The sequence below is a fragment of the Corvus hawaiiensis genome, chromosome 3 (genome assembly GCF_020740725.1).
Source record: "Corvus hawaiiensis isolate bCorHaw1 chromosome 3, bCorHaw1.pri.cur, whole genome shotgun sequence".
Lineage (NCBI taxonomy): Eukaryota > Metazoa > Chordata > Aves > Passeriformes > Corvidae > Corvus > Corvus hawaiiensis.
The window spans coordinates 18,418,354-18,442,105 of NC_063215.1; the positions used below are offsets into that span (position 1 = coordinate 18,418,354).

At 38.4% G+C, this 23,752-nt stretch overlaps 2 long non-coding RNA genes across 7 annotated transcripts in view; one reads left to right on the forward strand and one right to left on the reverse strand.

Moving 5' to 3' along the window:
• The window catches only part of LOC125324043, a 142,921-nt gene that overhangs the window by 59,821 nt on the left and 59,348 nt on the right, over positions 1-23,752 (reverse strand). For all 4 annotated transcript variants that reach the window (XR_007202765.1, XR_007202763.1, XR_007202766.1 and 1 more), the window contains exon 2: positions 4,121-4,206. This is a non-coding gene — a long non-coding RNA (uncharacterized LOC125324043). The remainder of the gene's footprint in view (positions 1-4,120; positions 4,207-23,752) is intronic.
• LOC125324042 lies at positions 1,735-15,075 on the forward strand. 3 transcript variants are annotated; one of them, XR_007202761.1, is made up of 6 exons: positions 1,735-2,086; positions 4,895-4,958; positions 7,020-7,099; positions 8,246-8,304; positions 11,361-11,443; positions 12,354-15,075. It is a non-coding gene; the product is annotated as an uncharacterized LOC125324042 (long non-coding RNA). The 3 variants fall into 3 exon arrangements; XR_007202760.1 differs by having other exon boundaries at positions 7,023-7,099; XR_007202762.1 differs by lacking the exons at positions 11,361-11,443; positions 12,354-15,075 and adding an exon at positions 8,613-9,842 and having other exon boundaries at positions 7,023-7,099.

Genomic DNA, 23,752 nt, shown 5'->3' on the forward strand with positions numbered 1-23,752 from the left:
CAGTTTCTGCTCATTGCCTCCTGTCCTATTGCTTGGCACCACCAAGAAGAGCCTGGTCCATCCTCTTGACACCCTCCCTTCAGATACTGACAGACATTGATGAGGTCCCCTCTCACTCACCTCTTCTTGAGGGTGAACAGGCCCAGCTCCCTCAACCTTTTCTCATCAGAGTGACGCTCCAGTCCTTTAATCATGTTTGTAGGCCTTCATTGGACCCACTCCAGGAACTCCCTGTCTCTCTTGTCCTGAGGAGCCCAGAACTGAGCTCTCTCAACCTGCTGGCAATGCTCTTCCTAATGCACTTTCAACATTCCCTTACCCTGGTCCGCTGCGTCAGAGAATCCTGAGAGCTGGTCTTGTCAGTGAAGACCAATGCAAAGAAGGCGTTCAGGAGCTCTGCCTTCTCTGTGTCCTCTGTTACCTCCATTTAGTAACAGGTTTTTGTTTTGAATTTGTTTTTGAAAACAAATTATCCTTTGTTTTCCTTTTGGTTTTAATGTCTTTTAAGAAGCTGTTCTTTTTGTCCTTGACATCCTTGGACAGGTTAGACCAAGCCAGGGTAGTTATGCCCCCGACAAAAACCAGGGCCTATGGCCATGAGGCTGCTCCAAGCTGCCTGTACAAGACCTTGTCCACTCCCTCCTCCTGATGAGGCAGCCTGTAGCAAACACCCACAAGAGTGTCACCCTTGGTACTCTGCCCTTTTGTCCTAAGCCATAAGCTCTTAACTCACTCATCATCCATCCCAGGATAGAGCTCGATACATTCCAGGTGTTGAATCATACAGAGGGCAACTCCAACACCATGCCTTCCTGGTCTTTCTCTCCTAAACATCATGTAGCCCTTCATGACAACATTCCAGTCATGTGAACTGTCCCACCACATCTCTGTAACTGCAATGAGATCAAAGCCCTGTGACTGCACACAGATCTCTAGTTCCTCCAGTTTGTTCCCCAAACTGTGTGCATTTGTGTACAGGCACTTTATAGAAGTGTTTAAGTATGTCAATATCCCAGTAGAGGTGCAAAGGGAGACTCCAATAGTCCTGTCTCATGGTTACACCTTTGGGTGTTTGTACTCATTGGAGGTATCCCCTCAAGTCTCATTTTGCTACTTGGGTGGTTCCTTCAGTTGTCCCCATTGCATAGCTTATATCTGTCAAGCCTAGCTATATTCCTGTACCACTTCAAATCTAGTTTAAAGCTCCTTAAGCAAGACTGCATTTCAAAATTAAGCTTTTAGAGATCCAAAAAAATTTTAAACTTTCAGCTTGCTTTTCTTCATAATTTGCTCTGCTTTTCTTGAAAGCAACTATTTCCTTTTTCTACAAGTGTATCTTTAAAAAATAAGCCTCTAGAGGAGACGCAGATTTCCCAGAGCAGATTCCTACTCGTTGGCTGCTTATATCAATCACCAGTATCTATCTTACGGCAAAAAGTACAGTAATGATAGCTACTATGAAGTAACTGTTAGTACACAAGTGAACTTTTAGTGAGCCAGCAATAGTTTAAAAAAAAATGCAGATTGTCTAATTACGTTAAGGATGTGTATGGGGTATTTCCTCTCCAGATTCACTATGCATTGTACTGCTGCAAGTCTGCAACTGATATTCATTGCTGCTAATGTTAATCCAGCTCTTTGTTGCCTATGGAATTAGGCCAACTTGAAGCAAGACGGAATCAGGCCAAGCTATTCTGCAGAGGAAGCACTCAAAATGCTAATGGCTAGGACTCCTAGTGTCACATTTAAAAAACCTTCAAATTGCACTTTACCAAGTGCTTCTACTGTAACACTTTATTTCTGTATGGATACTCAAAGAGCAGCAAAAACACATCTGCTATTACAGCTGATGAAATTCCAGCTGTATCTGCTTGCTCTTGGTTAGGGCACACAGGAGGTATGTGTCCTTTCCTCTGTCTTCTCAGTCACTGCCAAAGAAGGGGATGACATTTCCCAGCCTACCCTATGAACCAAATGACCTACTGATAAACCATCCACAAACATCCAAAAGAGCTGGAAGAATTATGTCTAACAGTGAGTTACCATACAGGAAGCCAAGGCTAGGTCCAGAGATACACCTCTAAAGGTAAGTAAGAGCTGCTGGTTAGATATGAACTGATATCTCATATTCTGAAGATACATAGATAGCACATGTTAATATAGAACCCAGTCTGAGTAAAAAAATGCTCAGCAAACTGAAATATTGCCGTATTCCTTACTATATAAAAACAAGCCTATTGCAGTCTTTGGAGAATGAATTGACTTGCTTCTCCACATGCTTCATAATGCACCTGTGATAAGTTTTAATGGTCCGTAACATTTATGCACCTGTTCCCTTGCTGTGAATTTGCATTCCATTATTAAAAATAATGTGATCTTGTTTCTAATTACATGCATCTGTCCACAGTTCAAAGACCTTAATTCTTGCTTATTAACAGATAGCTGGTTATTTAGAGAATCTCTCTGTACAATTCATGAATTTTCTGTAAGATTATGATCTCTGAATATGCCTATGCCAGAATGTAAACTGTTTTATTCAGTGAGTTGCCTTTGCCTGCATATTTTTTATTTCTAGTGTTGCATACTATTCAAAAGGAGCAAATATGGACTAACAGAAGAGGGTTGTTTCCTTAAGTATTCTAGCACTGAAACATTTAGCATAGGGAACAAGTCAGTTACCGCCAAAACTGGGTCTCTGAAAGGTGGTCATGCACACAGTGTTACCTGGCTGTGTTTGTTATGACCTTAGGGAAATTGATCCAAGCAATACCTGATTAAGGCTTTGGAGAGTAATACAAGGACAAAGTCAGCTGCTGTCCTTCACTTGGTTTTAGTCACTAAAACCACAGGGAGTCTGCCCTGAGAACCTGGTGAAGTGGAGGAAACACTTATATTCTAGCATGCAGACCTCCCACAAGTTCCAATGAAAGGATTAATCAGAACAAGGAGGTTCATTGCTTCTTTTTTCCTAAAGCAGTATCAACTCTTGTAATTTTTCTTCTAGAAAGTAAAAATATAATAAAAAACTGCTGAATCCCCCATTCAGTTTTTCATGTGTTTTTCATATCCCATGCTCAAAAATACATCAATGAAACACCACAAAAACATTCCAATATCTGTAGAGACTGAAAAAAGGGTGCTTAAGATGTCTTCTCAATTATAAGGCAAGACACCAGGAACATTACAAACCCACTGAATGTTATCTGAAGGAGCGTACAGCTATGCCTCTATTTATACCTAGCAGTTTTGCAGGGGACAATGTTTGCAACAGCTATCAGCTTGGATTCAGTCTTGTGGATCACTAACCTTCCCTAGAATCCTTTCCACTTTTTCTAGTCTGTATTTGTCCACTTGATAAACCTTTGCCATAAATAGTACTTGACATTTGTTCTGATTAAGCAGCAATTTTCCTTCAAATTCATATAGTTCACTTAGGTCAAGATAATTATGAATGTTAATTCTAAATTCCAAAATGCTGAAAAATGTTTTACTGAGAAGTTTCTAACAAATTCATAAGTGAATTCCTGCAGATTATTTACTTTGCACATACTTCTTGTATAAAAGATATATAAGTATAGAATCATAAAATTGTTTGGGTAGGGACATTAAAGCTTCTCTAGTTTCAAACCAGTAGATGATGTACATAATGTAACATAGTAAACTAGAACTCAAAGAAATAATTAAAAATAATGCATTTTCCAATATAATGTGATAGCAGTAGCGCTCAATCTGCTTAAGAGACTACGCAGCCTGTGATGACCAGTGACAGCTTTTCAGTCCTTTTAGCAGTGGAACTCGATAAATGTAAAGACAGAACTGGTAATCCAAGTGTGAAATATAGATGCCAGAACACTGACACGTTTTTGCCAACTGAAAAAGAAAAAACAGAACAGTTTCTTAAAATGTTTCTAAGTCACATGTTCTCTCCTGGAAGATGACAAGCTTTAGTCTAGAAAATTACTGACTTGCAGACTGGTCTGTTTGACTCTATTTGCCTGCAAGAGGGCTACCAAGGGATAAATTCTATGTAGCGTTTATGAAAGGACTTCTGTGTGGAAGAAAAGCAATTAATTGGCAACAGCAAGGAAAATGTTTTCAAGGATTTATAGGCAAAACTCACCATTTATTTTGCTGATCAGGAAGATGCCTAGAAAGTACTTTTCTAACATCATCCAGCGGTGGAGGTTCCCACAGCAATAAAAGTACCTGTTACAAATAACAAAGCAAATACAGCTTAGAATAACAAAGACTTCTTTAAGTAATTAATTTATTCCCTCCATTTTAAAGTTCTTTGCCCATTTTAGAGGCCCTGAGGCCACTAAGGAGGAGTTTTTTTACAAAAATAACTCACATGTTCTAACACAAACTGACTTTCACATTTTGCCAAATGCACCAGAGTTCATTTGAAAACTTAGATCAGAAACTTTGGCCTGGATTTTTAGTTTTAATCCAGTAAATCCTTACCATCATTTTTACTATTTTGATATATGGTGTACACATTTTCTGAGTCTTTGATCAAAGAATTTTTGGGCAGAGAAAAACTGTAAATGTTAAAATAAACAAAGACTCTTAGTGCCTGGGAGCAGGTGTCCCAGCTATTTGATAAGATTTGCAGGCTCAAAATATATTACTTGCTCTTATCCCAAATGTCAGATGTGTGTTACAGTAGGCATATATTTAGTAGAGCAGCTTAATCCTTCTTGCTCCATCAGTGCTGAAGCTGCAAACACTTCTGGCTTATACCAGTGCAAAGTCAATTTAAGGGATACCAAATACTGATGAACCAACTACAGCAGCTGGAGAGCAGTAGTAAACCATCCGTAACAGCTTCTGACAAACTGCTGAGCCTTGGAAAATTATGAAAATTAATTCTCAATTTTTTTAACGTTTTCAGGTTTCCCAGGCACTCTTGGCTATAACTCTAATTGCAGCACAGAAAAGTTTTAACAGTATGACAGGTAAGGTGAGAAAGAAAGAAATCACAAAACTGTTTAGAAAATGGCTTTAAGTTTTATATAAAAGTGGACATGGACAACAGGCATTTCTGCCAGCAGCCTTTGCACATCTTTGCTTGCATAAATCATACAGGAACAGCAAGGTCTAGCTGAAGTGCCTTGAGGGCACTAATAAGTCTTATTGGCCCCACCAATGATGGGTCTGTCTCTGATCCTGGTTATCCTCACCAGGCCGGATCCAGACCTGTGATCTGATCTCCCAGCCTGACATGCCTCATCACCAAGAACCTGCTGCTGCTCTGCACTCTCAGTCCAACATGTGGTCTCTGCATCTACTCTGCTCCCTTGCTCATGTGCACCTGGGTCCCTGCTGGCCAGGTCCCCACGCTGCTGGCTCTGTTACGCTCTGAGAAACTAACGGCGTATGCAGCGTGCTAGCAAAAAGAGAGCCCAGAGGTCTAGCACAGTCCCATCCACTTCTACAGCAATCCTGAAATGCTCACACAAAACAGGCAGGCCCTCACCCAAGGGAGCTTCTCCCTGAGCTGGTTGAGATGGCATGCAAGCAGAGGCAAAGAAGTAAAGAGAAGGGACTCTCCGTTTGTGCTCCACACAGAAGTTTATTCAGGTAAACTAACAGGGGCAAAGAGCCAAGGATCTGAGGGTTACCAGGGATTTTATAGTGGGGATGGGGAAAGGCGGGGAAGGGATCTCAGCCAATTAGATAGGAGCAAGTAGGTGGGGTTGACAGTAAGGGAACCAATGGGAGTAACACATAGGAGGGACTTAGGGAAGGATCCAATGGGGCATTGAGGAACAAAGAACTTTCTGGAAACTGATACATATTAAACAAGGGCAACGAATATACATAACATTATACATAAAACTGGGAGGGGAAAACATTAACCTATCAGGGGAAAACATGCAGATAACAGGACAAAGGAATCATGGGTTCTCACCGTAACTGCAAGTTAAATGCTGAACTTGGGTTGCTGACCACCACACCTGATTGTTTGCGTTTTCCTTGGGAGACAGTGTGGTTGGAGCCACTTGCATGACAAGAAACCATCTCTGTCTCAACTGGTCTTTGCTACTCCTCTCAGCTGACTCAATCAAATTAGACTCAAGTGAATAAAACAGAAATAATCTACATTTCTTTGTACCTATTATTCCACATTTAGATTCCATATAATAGCAAGCATTTTTAAAGACCTGTCAGAATGTCTCAGTTGCCCTTTACAGTGGAGGAAAGGATTTTCAAAATCATTTTATATTCTCTTGCAATTTTCTTCAAACAGTTTTGAAAAGTTATTTAATTTATACCCTTCACCTGGTGCTTGGCCAGAATGCCTGCTAAAACATAAATTTGGGGTTGAAACTTCATTTTCTGTAACCTTGGAAAGAAACCCACATCAATGAGATACCATGGAAAGAGTCACTGTAATGACAACAGGAATTTCTAAAGACTGGGAAACCAGGCAGGGTGACAGCCATGACTTAGTGTGACTTGCCTTGTTGCACAAATCCCTATTCAGTCCCATGTGACAGTTGTAGGAGTAGCAGCTCTCAAGGTCTAATATTCTACTTACAAGAGGAAGCTAAGATAGGTTGGTTCAATTAATTTTTGAAAATTATATATTCAATTCATTTTCTTATGTTCCTAATACTTACGAAAGCATGTTTTGTTATTTGTCCCAAAGGTTTTTTCCTAGAAAAAACCTGCCTGACCTATGCTTCCTTGACTCACCTTTTTCATTCTCAAAGTAGAATATGATGCATCCCTTCACTTTTCTGTCAGGTATCTTTCACAAAATAACCAATAAGAGTCATTATTCTTTTTGTAACTAGCCTATGAGGAAGCTTGTCAAAGAGTTGATAAGAACATATCTGCTTCATCTATCCACACTGTACTGTGGTTTTGCTCTTTCAACAATTTGTGGTAATATTTGTACTAAAGAGCTTTTCACCATGTAACTATTAATTTCTTTTTGTGAAAACCAATAGAAAAAGCAACCATTAAATACTGCTATTTTATTAATACTGCTACTTTTTTTTTTTTTTAAGTAGAATTAATACTGATACTTTTCAGCATCATCAATCATCAGTGAGAAGGAGCAGATCTTCCCCAAAAATCTATTTTCCTGGTAATAGAGTTAAATAACTATTTCCTCTACACTTGATGTCTACTGCTAGTTGTCCTATATATATCCTCTTATAATTTCCTTATACATATCCTTAACAATTTGACTTAGTTTATATTTTTCACCTACTTCTTATCCTTTGATGTCAGTAAGGAGTTTGTGATTTTGCCAAGTCAGTCTCTATTTACTCTTCTTACTTTCTCCATAACTAGTACTGTACTTCTGAAAATTAAGGGCTTTTCCTCACTTTTTTATGTAACATTTGCTTGTAAGATCTCACCCAATTCGCTCAATTTAATTACTTCAGACTGGTTTTAGTTTGGTTTTTTTTTACCTTTGTAAGGATTCCAAAATTAAGCATACCTTTCTTTAGCCACACTGCTTTTCTCCTTCAATCAATCTCTTCCTTTTGAGTAAAAACTGTAGAGTTTGCTTTTTGGGCTAAGGAAAATGAAGGGGATGTTAACTCATTGTTTATCAGTTATTATGCCTCCAGTGATACTCTTCTGTTTGAAATAATTCAAGAAATTTCATGCAATAAGGAGTCTTTGACATTAGCCGTTGAAATCAATAAAGAAGTGGCATATAGACCCACAATATACTTAATTTTAGAACACACTGGGAAGTATCTTGTATCATACTCAGACGTGCAGTTCTTTACTAAGAAACCAGTGAAAACCTCTATCTATATATATATGGTAATTTCTGTCTAAGGTACAATCTATATTACATAAATTTTAAATTTACATGTACAGGAGTGAATGACGATGGTGTTGGATGTCAGCTCTGATTTTGGTCCAGGATCTGCAATTTAAATATAGGCAGCAGAACCTACCACACAGTCAGTAAGAACAAAGAGAGTCACCAGGCAAAGCGTGACAGATGGCAAAACCAACAAATGGTAGAATACTTGAACAAACAGAAAAGACTGATAAAATACCCCTAGGCCTGGCATCTGCCATGACATCTCCTAAGTCTGTTGTACCTGGCCTTCAATCAACTGAACAGCATTCCACTGATAGAGGGAGAGGATGGGACAGGAGACCCTCAGGTCAGGCATAACTACTGTTCTAGCAGGGGAATACCCAGGGCAAGTATTGGTCTGGTGAAGAAGTGCATATGGATTACAGCAGTGTTTCTCTTTTTCAGAAGCACATTTTGGAAGTGATTTTGTCCTCTGACATAAGAAATAAAAAGCACAACATAAGGTAAAAAAGCTGGTTTCCATCCAAACTGAAATGGTAAAAATATAAAACAGCTTGGCTTTAAAAGGATGTCCATCTGTTAGTAAACTAGTGATCATACCATACCCACAATGGTCTAGCAAACTAACAGCCAAAAAATTTATTGTCCACACCCACAGCTCAATAAATATTTAGGGCTGTTTTTTTTTTTTTTTTGTCTAGAGCAAGACCATTTTAAGTGATTAAATGAAAGGTTTCCCATTTTAATATGTCTTTAAACTTTCTAAGTCTTACAAAAGTATGTTACTGAAAAATGTTCCCTCTCCTTACAGGTTCTAGTGGGAACACAGCAAACCAATTCTTTCACCTTGGTAGGAGAATCTTGATCTGAATTCTGATAATAGGATTTAATATTCAATGCAAGAGCTTGTGGAGTCTTCCATAGAGGTGTACTTGGCTAGAAACGGCATTCTTGACTAACTTATTGGAACACAAATTTAATAGCTGCACTACTAATTTCAGCAGATTGAAGATTGCCTGATTAGCAAACACATGCCAAGGCCACTTCAGTACTTACCACATCTGAGCCAGCTAGATCTAAAGCTAATTTGGACACAGTATCCAAGCTGAAATCATGTTCCTAGTATATACAAGCCCTTCAAGGCCTTATGTCTAATGGCACTTCAAGAAACTTTACACCATTAAAGAAATGGAACCAGAGACTGATGGTACTTCAGTTTTTACTGAGGTTTCAGCATCTCCTGCTGGTTCAACCAGAGCTGTGTTTGCAAATGAACAAAGCTGAAGTCGCAGATAAAGGGGTGTTTACACTTGCTGTACTTCATCCAGCACTGGCCCAGCACTGATACACCATACAAGGAGATGAATGCAACACGTGTAGAGCTGTTTGGCTGAAATGTCACCATGAGAACCTGCTCCTACTCCTTCATATTATGAGCCTGAATTTCACAAGGCTAGAAATGAAGCAACTTTCAGTAGAGTGCAAGCAGCAATATTTATTAAAATTACTTACTTGGTATATTTTTGTTCGACTCTCCATTTATCAATGTTTTTAAAAAATGTATGAAGCATATAATAGTATAAGCCTTGTATTACACACACAGAGAATCTTCCTCTTGGAATGGTTCTAATGATTTACTAGTTTAAATTTGGTGCAATAACAATCTGCTAGGATCTACAGAACTATAATTCTACTGTCACTGTCTGCTTGGTAAACACAATCCCATATAAATTAAAATGTCTTCTTTGCCTGGCCCAAGAATGTGAATGACCATTCTGGAAAACAAAAAATTTACAATACCAATCCAGAATGAATTGCTAATAACATAACCTTTGACTTTTGAAACAACACTGAAAAATGCAACAAATTCAGAAAGATTAATTCATAGATATATATATATATAGCCTATTAACCCTCTTTTGTGAGAGTCATTTCAGACGCCTTCAGCTAAGCCAGGTATATACTACAGTACATACTACAATAAAGCTGGTCATACACAGCATAGTCTAAATTACAGAATCATAGTTACTTGGGTTGGACCTCAAAGATCCTGGGCAGGGACACCTTTCACTACATCAGGTTGCTCAAAGCCCCATCCAACCTGGCCTTGAACACTTTCAGGAATGGGGTATCCACAGCTTCTCTGGGCAGCCTGTTCCAGGCCCTCAACATCCTCTAAATAAAGAATTTCTCCCTAATATATAATGTAAATGTACCCTCTTTCAATTCAAACACATTATCTCGTCCTGTCACATTTCCCCCATTCTGGCTGCCTGAGCCAGGACAAGACAGCTGGCATTCAAGTGTAACAGGAGCCTGCAGGGTTTTCCTACCTGCTGCTAACAGCCCACCCGGAAGAGGGAAGGCAGAGTCCTTGGACATCTCTTGATGTACTTTTTAAAACTGGTGCTGTTTTAAATGTTATATAGTGACCTTCTAAATGGTACCTATTTTTAGGGAAATGCTTTATGGTATTAATTTATAGAAACAGGAGTCTAGAAGGAACCTGCGTCATCATGTCTAATCCTCTGCTATTACAAGCAGTCACGTCACATAATCCTTTTAATAAACTGAAGTGTACTTGGATACCATGGTGATGAGTACTTCATAAATATGGATATTTGTAGCCGTGCAGAAAATAAAATTATAAAAAAGTGCAGTGGAAGAACAGAAGGATTATGAGTGACAAAGGTGAGCATAGCACAGCTCCAAGGATATTATGGTTTGGGTTTTTTCCCAAAAGACTAATGGAAACATTACTGAAGCCTTCACACCTCTGAAGTAAGAGTTATGTTAGCTAGCAAAGAGGTCAATTTCACACAGGACATATGAGAAATACAATAGTGGAACAAAGAAAATAAGGATAATAAAGAAAAAAAAAAAGGCCATTGTCAATATAGAAAACTTACTCCATTCTTCACAGTGCATAGTGCAATGGCAATAGCTCAAAAGAGCAAATCCTAAGGCATTTACAGATTTATCCTGAGGTAATTTAATCAGGCACTTCTGTACCTATTGGAAAACCAGGGACTCAAACCAGACCTAATTTAACATTCTTAATCACAATAATTAATTTTATGCATTGTGCACTTCTAGTTTATTTTCATATGCTTGGCTTTCCTGCATTTGCAGGCTATTTCTGGAAGATAATTCCTTTTTTAATGAAGGAATTCTGGTGAAATATATAACCATTTTAATTTTTATTTCAGTAAGGTTGATCAGTTTCAGCATAAAACTGAAATCCTCTTCTATATATCCTCAATTCAATCTCCTTTCATGTAGGATAAACCTTCATTTAGAAGCCACACCTTTATCACACAAGCTACTAGAAAAAGGAATTAAATTTCATAAGATACACCTTCTACTTACAGCCACAGGGAGAAGTAATGAAATTTAATGAAAGCCGTAGCTCTAAATAAAAGCACAGGAACTTCTATCCCTATCCTGCTGAAAATGAGGTTACAGGTTGCACACAATGAGTAACATTCAAACCCTTTGCAACTTCATTGTCCCCAAAAGACTTACAACAGAGATATATTTGGCATATTTTTTATTCCAGACAGAGGAATGGGGAGTACAGGACTAATCATTTTCGTTCTTGCAAGTGCACAAAAGGAAGAATTGGAACAAATGTTATAACAGGTATGATTATGACAGATTAAAAATATTGTATTTCTTTTCCACTTTATTTTTAAAAAATATTAAATACATGGTTAGGTAAAAAAAGCAAAATACTAGGTTATTTGTGATTTTCTAGGAATCCCTAGGAGGAAAAATGAAAGCATTTACTGTGGGAAAGAAACCTTATCTCTTAATTTCCTATCCAGTGTAACTTTTCTGTTGAAAACAAAGAAAGCAAAATAAATTTAAGCTGTGTCAGGTAGGACACCTTCTCTGTTGTGCTACAAAGAACAGGTATACATTCCCTTGAGAAATTTAAGAGATCATTTTGGTGACTCTCCAATAGAGATGGAGGTTTTTTAAAGCCCATGCAACAACTCCTTTAGTTGGCTGTCTTATGAAGTTTTGAAGGTCAAGAAGGGAATATAATCCCTTTAAAAGGGAATTCTCAGTATGGTCACAATACATCAATTAATAGTTTTTTTCAAATCTTCTTTTATGAAATAAAGTTATTTGAGTAGAATAGGACAAATATTTTCTGTTCAAACTATGGGGTTTTTTCAACTAGATAATTTTTGTTGCAAAATTGTTTCATATTTTAGGAGAGTATCAGTTTAGTTCAGCTGAGTCTTCTGAAAACATGAAAATATTGGCAAAAAATTTGCAATGGCTCAGTGTTAACATGATGTCTTATTGTTTACACACCTGTTGCTTGCTCATATGCCCCTCCCTCTCTTGAGCAAGAGCACAATCAGAGTACAGCCTCTGCTACTTGGGGAAACTAGAGGGTTTTGTGAGGTGAGGCTTTCTCTGTCAAGAGCTCAGATGTAGATGTAGCAGAGAAACCTTTACTCTCTGTCAAGAAGGGTCAATAAAAGAAAGGAAAATGTCTGAAAAGTTCTAAATTTCAAAATATGTTTGAATTTGCCAGGTTCTGTGTGGCAAAACCCAACAGTCTGGACAGAGTGTTGAGGCCTCACTACCAGGCTGCATTAACAGAAGTATGATGTGATGGCCACGAACACTCTCATCACTAAATGGGACCTGACTCAAGAGTACTGGATCTTAAAGCATGTTCTTAGCTAAAAGACTGAGACAAGCCCATGAGACAGACTCCATGGCTACAACTATGATAAAAAACTAACGTGGTGGGTTGACCCTGGCTGGAAAACAGGTGCCCAAAAAATCTGCTCCATCACTGCCCTCCTCAGCTGGGCAGGGGAGAGGAAACAAAATGAAAAAACTATTCAAGGTAAGGACGGAGAGAGATTGCTCACCACCAACTGTAGCGGGAAGAACGGACTCAACTTTGGAAAATTAAAGAGAAACAAATCTAAATCTTAAATGTACTTTGCCACCACCCCTCCCTTCTTCCTGGGCTTAAATTTACTCATGATTTTCTCTATCTTCTCCTTCCCAGTGGAAGGGATGGGGATGGGGAATGGGAACCGTGGAGTGTAGGAATCCCCAGTAATTATTGCACAGGATTAGTCCAGTGTTCCACATTCCTCTGATTGCACACATAAGGTATTCCTTGTATTTTGATTAAAGTCTTCTCTGTTCTTTAAGACCATTTTTATGCCATTGTCATGTATTTATACAATTAGATCTAATTTATACTATTAGACCTAATTACTTAATTGTTGTAGCATGCATGATGAAATAATGAGAATGTGTAATTTAGATGTGCAATTACATAATTACAATGTGTAATGACATTAGGCATAAATATCCCAAAATGTTATGGGAAAAATATACTGTTGAAATAGAAGAATTTTTTTTAGGTACTGCATCGGTTTTAAACAAAGCAAACCAAACTATGAAATCATTCCTCAAGGCTTAAGAATGTTCTTCTTATTTTTAGGTCCCCACTTAAAGCACTGACCATTTTTAGCAGGAAAATTTATGTTTCATACAATTAAAAAGGGTAGGGAACTGCATGGAAAAAATATATATGTACTGGGATAACTGAGGTTATCTTTATTTGCTGTATTTTAGAACATCAGGGTCCAATTTCCGTGTGTCTTTTTTTATAATCTGGAGAAAAACTGCAAATTTAACTGTTGTATACAAACCACATATCAACTTTAGAACTTAGTGTGGCTGTACAACATGGAGCCAATTAACTAACAAGGTAATAAATGAAATAACTAATTCCAGCCTTTATCTGAACCCTGGTATCAACTTCTCACAAAAATACAAAACCAGAAAAATATCATGCCCTCAGGAACCTCCTAAAGTACCTGTTTGATCTTCCCAAGGTTTGGGACCTCCCCACTGCCTCCTCCTACCCTGCCCCTGAGAGATCCCATAGCTGCCCCCTGAAGTTTCCTATAGGTCCCTAGGAAGACCTCCTACTGCATTCTCAATGGTGTATCACAAAAGGTGAGATGTCTCACTTGAAACCTGTTTACTTATTAAAATTAGATTTAATTCCTGTGAGCATTTTAAACCCCAGAGATACAGAAGGGTGAGATGGATTCCATGGTATCTGGGGCAACTTCATTGCTGTTGGTAACATACAAGCATCCCAGACCAACCCTGAGCTCCTAATGGAGCCAGCAAGTAGAGCAGTAAGAATTTTACAATCAAAATAATCAATAGTGATTAGAATTTTTCTTTTCTTTAGAGAAAATATATCTTGACAGAAGATTTTTTTCTAGGTAAATTTAAACTTCCCAAACACTTATTTTGGCTATATTCCCACTCTGAAAATTCAAAACAAAAAGTTATTTTCACCTGTCAGTTCAGAATGTTACTTCCTGTTGATTTAAAAAGCCTTTCATTATAATATATCAGTACTGATGTCTTTTCAATTTCTTCTCTGGGAAGTTTTATTTTCAGGTACCTTTATGTTAACCTTTAATTTCACTAGAAGAAGGAAGGGGAGGGAAAAGAACAGCATAAATAAAAGTTTGGTAAAGTTGTCACGGCCAAAATACTGATGTTAAAACTGACTGAATGCTGTATGTGAATTCCTACCACCAGTATCTGAAGTATAATATCTGAAGAGAATTTGAAGTGATAGAAAGGTAGATATTATTTCTCCATAAGGAAAACAAAGAGGAATCCCAAACAGCTGAAGTGGGTGGCCAAGAAAGGATAAAAGGATCAATGGAAGTAGGAGGACAGGGAATACTTTACTTGCAGTGCTAATTTCTAGACCTCCAGCCCCAAGACATGGGGAGCCCATACCATACTGCCAGAGCTACGGAGGTGCATTTCACTCCCTCCCAGGTGGGTGGTCTCTGTGGAGGAGATGTTGCACAGGTAATTAGGCTGGTGATTTGAACCTCGCAGCATCTGTCAGTTGCAGTTGCTGCTGAGGCAACAAAGCTTCTCATGACATACCAGTATATGCAACACCTACACGGCAGTGAAATCCCAGCTGACCACATGCCTTGAAGCTTGAGGTTTGTAGGCTTTAAAATTTTGTTCTGAGAAAAACAACTTTAGATGCAGCTTTTACAAATCTTCCATAATGTACCTTTCTTTAAAAAAGGTAATTCTATTTCAAAACAAGTTATAAAGTAACATAATTTTCCCTTATTAAAGAGTTCTCAGATAATAGCACACTATAGTTAGGCTTCTCAAAATGTTCTTCTTCCTTTCTGAATATTTCAACCTCCAGTGTCAGACCTGAAGGCCTGTCTGAAACCTGAAGATACTTCTGTAACAAGTAAAGTGTGTACTTCAGATTTAAAAGATTATCTATTGTGCTAGTTCAAACTTGGCTTGTCTGATACTTCTCCATTCCTTGTATGGCTGCACATCTTAATATCAGACACATATAAACGTAACACTCCCTCAACGTTTTAAATTTAAACACTTTTCATGATTGAGATTATGCTGGCAGAATAGCTATAAAAATGGGATCCTGACAGGAAATGTATGGTTGCCAAATTTTCTCTCCATTTTTTTCCATTTCCTGACAGAAAAATCCTTTATTAAAAAAGGACATGAGGAAGAAATATTTATCTTGTTTTAATAATTTCCTTGAAAATCCTAGAAATACTAACAGAAACAAAGACATTTTGTCTCTTGACATTTAAAAAAGACTAACTTTTTATATTTGCCAACATTGTCAAATGATAAAGCTACTTTTTGTGTCAGCTGATCAGAAATTTTCTCATAGGGTAGGTTTGCATTTAACATCAGATTACATTATCCTGATAAGTCTTTCTCCTTTTATTGTTTTGCCATTTATGATAACATTTGTTATAAAATGAAAATTAAAATGAAAAATAGTTTTTGCCTGAGAAATGTGTGGGCAAACATAATTACTACCTCAAATGTGATAAAGCCATATAAACCACCTGCTCATAAATCCTGCATTGTAATCCTCTAAAATCTGTCACTGGTCTTTATTACAACCTTTCTGTTGTACAGTCTTTCACCTGATATGAGGCTCGTGGAATTACAAAAAATATATCAGCAGTAAAACACTGTTCATGAAACCTGGCAGGGTATGTAAAAGTTAACTGCACTGTGTATTTTACCCTGTAGTTGGTTTACAACAAAGCCAATCATGTTCTGAATACTGTGGTGGAAAAGAATACATCTTTCATCCACTTAAGCTATTATATGGATGCTTGGGACCACATGGACTGCGCCCTGGAAAGCAATCACACTGCTCCCAAAGAGAGGATTTAGCTGGTCATGTTTATACAGTGAGTTCATATAGCCTGAGTTCTTGGGGCTGCTCTGGCCTCGTTTTCACCCCTGAGCTGAGCCAACTGTCAAAACCTAGCAGGTCATTCTGTTTTACATGCTTCCTGTTGAGCACCTTTGAAGGAAAATCTGAAAATTGAGCTAAAAATCTGTTCCTAGAGATGGTTTGGTGAGTTGGAGTTACTACATAAGTGTCCCACTTGAGCTTTTAAACAAGACCTGAAACACTCATAAGGAGAATTCACTGTTCACAAAACAAGGGGAAAGATGAAAACTTATAGTCTTGCTTGAAGAGACATAACATACAAACAAAATTTGCCTCTTGAATGTCAGCCTCCCGTGATGTGGACACAGCCAGGACAACTGACCTCAAGAGATCAAAGAGATCCCATTCTATATGTTGTCATGCTCAGGATATAAAGGCAGGGGGGAGAAAAAGGAAGGGTGGACACATTCCAAGTTGTGGTGTTTTGTCTTTCTGAGTCACCAGTATGTGTGATGGAGCCCTGCTTTACTGGGAATGGCTGAACACTTGGCTGCCCATGGAAAGTGGTGAATTAACTCCTTGTTTTGCACTGCTTATGTGAGCAGCTTTCGCTTTCCCTATTAAATTTTCTTTATCTCAGCCCACAAGCTGTCTCACTTCTACCCTTCTGATTCTCTTCCCCAATGGGAGCAGACAAGAAGTGAGCAAGTGGCTGCATGGGGCTGAGCTGAGGTAAAACCTTCAGCTCTGAGGTTGCACATTCACAGATACAGTCCATCTTAAATCCCTCTAGATCAAAAATGCTGCAGCACTGCTTTCGTCCTTGTTCATAAGCACACCTTATCAAACGCTTCATCTTATTAAAATTAATCAAATCAGCTGCTTGGAGGAGCTGATCCAGTCAAAATGAAACCCAGCACAAGAAGTTCTTTCCATCCCTTTTAGTCAGATAATGGTAGAGCCAACACAAGGAGGCTGGGAATACAGGACCAATGCTTTCATTTTAAGACACTTGTGAGACAGAAGAGTAAGGTGAAGAGACAGTAAGGGCTAAAGACACACGTGCAACATTTGGAGCCTCTGACAGCAGGGAGTTCTTCTAAATGCTGATCAGCATTTTACAGTACCAGCAGTCTGTGGAAATACTGCAGAATTGGGCTGTTATTTAACATTTACAAATTAATACTGCACTCGAGATAATGAATGGATTGAGCACACATGCTTTCACACACCACCTGTCCATTCCCCTCTCACTTCTGTTGTTTCTTCTCACTCTGAAGATAGCTTGCTAATTGCAATGCTTTTATGTAATGTGACATGGCCACAGGGAATGGAGCAATGGGAGGGGAGGCAGTGAGAGAGAGAGAGAGAGAAAGAACTTGTGCTTTGAGTAACTCCTTCATCTTGTCTCTGGTGGTAAGAGTTTATTGTTCTAACCCCTTGGTCACCTCTTAAGATGTATGAAAGGGCAGTGACAACAGTTCTTAGACCCTGCTGTGGCAGACCTGTGATATAGCTACACACCAACCTCAGTTTTATCCAGTCAATTGCTCCCTTCACTGGCATTCACAACTGAAACAACTAAATGTGTCTATTAGCACCCATCAGATGAGTACTTAATCAGTAACCAGTGAGACCCATGTGTTATAAAACGGCATGAGAGTTCTGGATAACAACTTAAGAAATAAGTTGCCATCATCCGAAGGAAGAAATTATCTAAACCCAGGCTTTTGCAATAAGATGCAGTAGCCAGATGGAAGATAATATGTTATCAATAGTGATTTTTGAAATACCCAGAGTGCTTTTTGGAAAACTGCAAAATTTCTAGGGAAATTTATAAGTACAGACTTTTAAGAAGTGTATATTCTAAACGGTAATGCTGTATGTGACATTTATTTCCAAAAGAAAGCACATTAATGTTTCTGCTTCATTGATAATAATGATGACAAACTCTTCTGCTACTTTCAGACTGAAACATTTTTCATTAAAATACTGCCATTTCCATGATCTGATGCTTTTCTTTCAATCTTAACAGTGAAAAAGTATGCAACATAAAAAATATTAAGTCACTTTTAAGCTATTTGATCAGGAAATATCCCCAGGCAAGAGTATTTGTTTTGAAATTATGTTCTGTTAAGAGCACACTTCAATCTCTGTCACAAGAAGATATTTCCATCTCAAAACATCTGCTTAAATCAAAATATCTGATTTACGTCAAAGATAAGTTTACATAACTTTGTATTTTGTCAGCTGGGACCTAAGCATTCTTCCGGTTGCAGGAAACAGAGCATGGGCAGTATCAAAATAAAAAGGTGCCCTGAGCACACACCCTAAGTTAACCATGACTACCACATTAAATGGGTGGTACTTTTATTTATTGCCCCAAGTGTTCCCTGTACAGCCTTAACACAGTACTTAGAGCACTCCCTGATCCATGCTCTCTGTAACAGGACAGGATATATTTTAACAGGTCTCAGGAATACTGAACAACACAAGCACTTAGTCCTTACTTGCACACTAAAACTCACACTTTCTTGCACTGAGGCAAGCTAAAACTCTAGTAATGGGTATATAAACTGAAATATATGCCTTCTGTGTATGCTGCACAGGTATTGAACACGTAAGTTATAACTAGCAAAAACAATAGAAAAATTTAACTGTTTCTGTGTGAACACTTTTTTCTTGCAAGCTGGATTTAATTTCATATGGGTACTAAATAGCGAATCCAGCTGAGGCTATTAAAATCAGGAAATCTCTCTGTTGTATCTGTAACATTAATTACATATTTGGATCCTGATTTTTTCCTGTATGGAGTTATTGTTTCCTCCCGCAATAAAAATGACAGTTAGTAGAGTTTTCCCTTTCTGTCTCCACGTGAATATCTGCTGGCACTCCAAAACCATTAACACAGCAACATATTTCCTGTACTTTTATAGGAGACTGGAGACCAGAAAGATCAGTATTACAATTTTATGCTGCTGCTTGCTTTACCACTTGTGTGCTAACCTGATTAAGATAGTAAATGTCAATTTGTCCTTCAGACATGATATACCCATGTTCTTTAGGAAAAATTTTCACAGAGATGTTCAATTTCTATATTCAGCGTTCTTAAAGTTTTAAGATGTTACTTTTTACAAACTATATAAGAAATGGTAACAAGCAGAAAACCTCATGCTTGGTGCATTTATTTGTGTTTTTCTGTGATACTTTCTCACTCAAATAAATGAATGAATTTATCTCTGTAATATCCTTGTGAGTTAAACACTGCCATTTCCATTTTTCTCTGTATCAATGCAGACGCTTGAAGCTTTTTTTCTTGGTTTGGGAGAGTAGGGGGAGGTATTCATTTGCTGAGTGGATTTCAATTTCTGTATAAAGCAGTTGGAGAGCAACCTATATTTTAAAGCAAGGGAAAGCCCAGGGAAATGTACCACACTTAAATTTCAATATATCAAAGCTGACAGTAAGCAGGCTCCCGTCATTCTCCACCACCTCCTTGTTCTGTTCTACACCCCTCTTATGCATCCTTTAGTTGTAATTCTCTTTATTACTTATTATCTATGCTGCTCAAAAATATGCTAGGCATTTTTGGAGACAACCCTTGCCCTGAACAGCATAATGCAATAATAACTGTGTAGTTCCAGAATGCCATTTCTCCTTCATTTTTGCCCTATTACTGTTCTATCTGAGCAGCTCTGAATTTAATGTATTTCTCCTCATCTCCCTGTGCCCCAGGGAAGGACCACCATCTCCACTGTACAGATGGGAAACCAAATAGATCTATAGTATATGCTGAGTAGAGCTCTCAAGCCAGTTTTTCTAGTCTTTGGTCTCATTCTGACATGATGCACTTGGAAACAGGCTGCTACTAACATACATTCCACCTACCTTAGCAGTAATACTGTGTCATCCTCAGATAATTTTTACAAGGTTCCTGGTGCCACCTGTCTAAAGGGCATGAGTTCTCATAGAAAAGTTGATTTGTGGTTGCTCTCTTAAATAATTGGATGATTAAGCCACAAACATCCTGCAGCTGCTTAGGGTCTGAGCAAGTTAAAAGAGAGTCAGAGTCCAGCTCCTACAGACATTGTGTCTGTCCCCAGAGGTTAATGGACAGATTCTTGGGGAATTAGGGTTAGATATCTATCTATCTATCTATCTCTCTAATTTATCTATTTCCTTTGAAGGCTTAACATAAATGACTTGGGAAGTCACTGGATGAAAAGTAGCAGGGGATTTCAAAGCCTGCCTTACAAGACCTAGGTAAACTAGTAAGTCAATGAACTATCCCAATCTCAAGTCTGTAGGACACCCAAACACAGGGATCAACTCTGCAGAGTTCTAATACTTAAACCTATTTGCACAGGCCACCTTTCTTTCCCCATTCTCCCCTAGGCAGTAACACCTTTGGTCATGCACTATACAGCCACAAAACTGAGGCAATCCATGGAACAGCTGCCTTTCAAATTTTTCCTCCCTAAATATGTTTCTCTGCCGCTGGAGTCTGAAAGTGTTGCTTTTGATTATAAACACCTCCTACATCCCTGCTGAGCAGATTGCCATTCTCCCTCCCAGACTACCTCCACAAGTACACTGGGAAATCTGCCAGCACACAGAGTTCCCCTTCCTCCTTCGCTGAGAAAACTGTATCCTGAAAATATGGTACAGGTGCAGCTTTCACAAGAAACAGCCCCAACAGTCAACTAAAATTGCTTTAGTCAGGATAAATTGGAGACTTTTTGGGGATTTTCCCTTATTTCCTAAAACCTTAGTAACTGTACGCAAATAAATAAAGTTCCAACCATTCCGTCTGTGATAAATGAACATATAATAACTCTGAGTAAAAATGATTCTATAAAAAAGATTTTTATTAATAACATCTTATATAACAGTATTTACCCTCTTTTACATACCAGTTGCCTTCAAATTAGTGGGAAAAAGAAGAGGAGGATGGAGGAAATAAATAAAGTACAGGAAAAATTATTGGCAGTTTACTGGGATCTGTTTTTCCAAATATCATCACATTCATCATTAAAAATGCTATCTTTCAACAAGACAGATCTGTGTGGTCACATTCCTGTAAACTCAGTTCTCACATACTTTATTCTCTCATTTGTCTATCTGACATTCATGTGGATTCATACTGCCAAGCCTCATGCAGTGAACATGATAATAAAACCAATAATGTCTCCTACACTCCAGCTTAGCTGAAAGTGGTTTCCATATGCATGTGACACCAGTGTCTCTCTCCCATACAAATGTGAAAACAATTCTTTTTTCTGCTCCACAGCCATCTCTCACAGGCAATGGATTTAGCAGGGCAATGTGACCCACTGTCCGGATGTATCCAGGGTGAGGTGAGGTTGCAGAATAAGGACAGGACTATGACACTGCTCTACAGCCAAGAACATTTTCTTGAGCAAGAAACCAAATACAAGGAGCTCAGCTGGACAATGTAATGTCCAGAACAGTCGTTGCCACCAAGGTTCAAACCTCCTGCAACAGCCTCTGCAATACTTGCAGCTAATATTCCATATGGAACAAAAGTCCATGCTGCAGCCCAACAATACAGTTCTTCCACAGGATAGTGATCTAATGTTCAAGAGAGGTCTAGAATAAAATACAACAGCAGATGACATAAAATAAGTGTTGATATTGGAGAGAAGTTGAACATAATACAAGCAGAAACAAAATCAGCAACTGGCACCAGCTCTCTGGACTTAAAAAATTGTTATCAGCTCTTGGAGCCACCACTTCCAGCCATTTTTTTCCACCTGTTCTAGCAATGTGCACTCATTCATATTATGGCACTATCTCTCATAGAATAAAACTGCCCCAGTTCACTCTGCTTCCTCCATATAAATAAATACATATATCCCATTAGAAAGCATAATCAGTTACTACACAGTATGAAATAGCACATACAACTGTGTGTTGCAGGCAGAAGACTCCTGACTCAGGGAACTTCACTTAATTTTAGTAACTGAGAATTTTTAACATTAAATTCTAATTACTGATGCTGGTATTGGGAAAAAAAAAAAAAAAGCAAACAATTAAGTCAACACTTTGCCTCCCCCTTCCTCAGACTCAATTTAAATATATCTCTCTTCCACCTTCCCAGTCTCACCTTCCTCTGTTTTGCCAAACCCTTCAGTGCGGTGTGGGTGGGCACAGGAGCTCCAGGTCAGCATCAATTTCTTCTGCCCTTTGCTTCTTGCTGTTTTTCTTCCACTGCTCCTTGGCTCTTACTGCTCCTCTGCCCTAGTGCAGGACTCTCCATCCCTTCAGGGAAGTTCTTCCCCAGTGTGAGGGTCTCCAGCTGTGATTCCAGCACTGTTCCCTTCCACACTGCTCCCCCACTTTGCCTCCCTTTTCTCCTCGTAGGTCTATTCACGTTTTTCTTCCTGTGTCCCCTCCCAGCATGGCCTCCTCCCAACAGGGCACTGTGCTACCAAACCCTGTTGCTGCTGCTCCATGAACAGTGCTGTGAAATTAAACAATTTCATTACCAGTTCCACTTGTTATATCTTCTAAATATTTCACATTCCAAGAATGTTCAGTAGCATTGGAAGTTTCATTGAAGTCAACAAGACTATTAACATGACGAAATGCTCTGGCCTGTGTTCCCAAAGACCGGTTTACCTATTTCCACCATTTGAAGAAAAAGGCAGTACATTTTTTTCAGGAATTTTGTGATTGTTAACCATACAAAAATGAAGAGTCGGAATCATGGAGGACTGGAGATGTGCAAGAAAATTTTGGGATTTGCTGGTATGGTTTGAAATTAAATTCTGAGCTGCCAGTGATGGTGAACAGGATCTGCTGCAACAGGATCTAACTTCCTATTATCATTGAAGTAGATGTGGTGCTTAGGGACATGGCTTGGTGCTGGACCTGGCAGTGTTAGGTTCGTGGTTATACTCAATGACCTCAGAGGTCTTTTCCAACCTTAATGTTACTATGATTCTATGAAACAATTCACTACCTTAGTCTGCTCTGAATTTATGTGTTGCATACCAAAGTATTTATTACATCAAAAAGACATGTAAGAAATGACAGCTAAACAGCTCATCCTACTAAAGTATCTGCTGAAATCACATTAGTGCTTTGGTTATTAAGCCCAAATAAATATACTGCCTGGCTTTGTCGGGGGAATTTTTGAGGCTGACACTGCAGGACCAGTGACAATTTCCATCTCTCTGTTACCATGGTTACAGTAAAAAACACTGTGAACTCCTGAAAAGATAGGTCTCGAACATTGACTGTCCCACTTATGGCCCACACCTATTCTAGTTCTTGATTAGTTTAGATATATGTAATATATTTCTTTAATCCTGGATTGTAACCCTACTGCAAAATGAAAGATTCCTTTTTCAGAGTGAAAAAGGAGTTTGTCTTTTTCATCACTGAAAAAAAGCATTTTTCACCATTTGAAAGAAATTTTTCATTTCTTTGCTCTAATTATTTGACTAGCATAAAAACATGGCAAAAAATTTGAAAGAGATCTCTGTTTACTTTAAATCTCTCAAAAATTAATTTGGACAAGGTCACATTACATACTGTGAGGAGAGATTGCTGTATTCTTTCTGAAATAAATATGCCCGAATGGTGTTCTGCACCTGAGCTACTTTTAAGAGACATTTACTAATAACATGTATGTTTAAATTAACTTT